Here is a 472-nt window from a genome sequence, read left to right as displayed (position 1 = left end):
TTCAGAGGCTCCCTCTCTTTATTTTTGAAATATATAAGGTGAAGGCTCATATTCTCTAGTGGTGAGGTTCATGCCTGTTACACACACAGGCTCATTTGCAGCCTTGAGCCCTTCATGTCTGTACTGGGTATTGCAAGACTTGTGTAGGAGTACCAGCTGTGTCCTGCATCTCGTGACAAAGATGCCTGCACTCTGTGTGTTCACAGCTCTTAAACCTGCATTTGGAATGGACTCTTGCAGATTACAAAGGATTATTATGGATTATTCCTAAGGGATCAGGGAAGGAAACTGAGCTCTGAAGAGGGGAGGGTAGTAGCAGTGATTCAGCAGGGTAGCACACAACAGGTCACTGACAGATCCCAAATAAATTCCAGAGAGAGACTGGCTGGTTTCCAGACCTTTCTGATTTTCTCCAGAATCCCAGCAGTGGTAGCTACATCTTGAGTGCAGGGCATATTGCCTTGTTTTCCAA

This window comes from Fringilla coelebs (genome assembly GCF_963513975.1).
Source record: "Fringilla coelebs genome assembly, chromosome: 10".
NCBI classification, from domain to species: domain Eukaryota; kingdom Metazoa; phylum Chordata; class Aves; order Passeriformes; family Fringillidae; genus Fringilla; species Fringilla coelebs.
Note: the sequence above shows the minus strand (reverse complement) of the source record.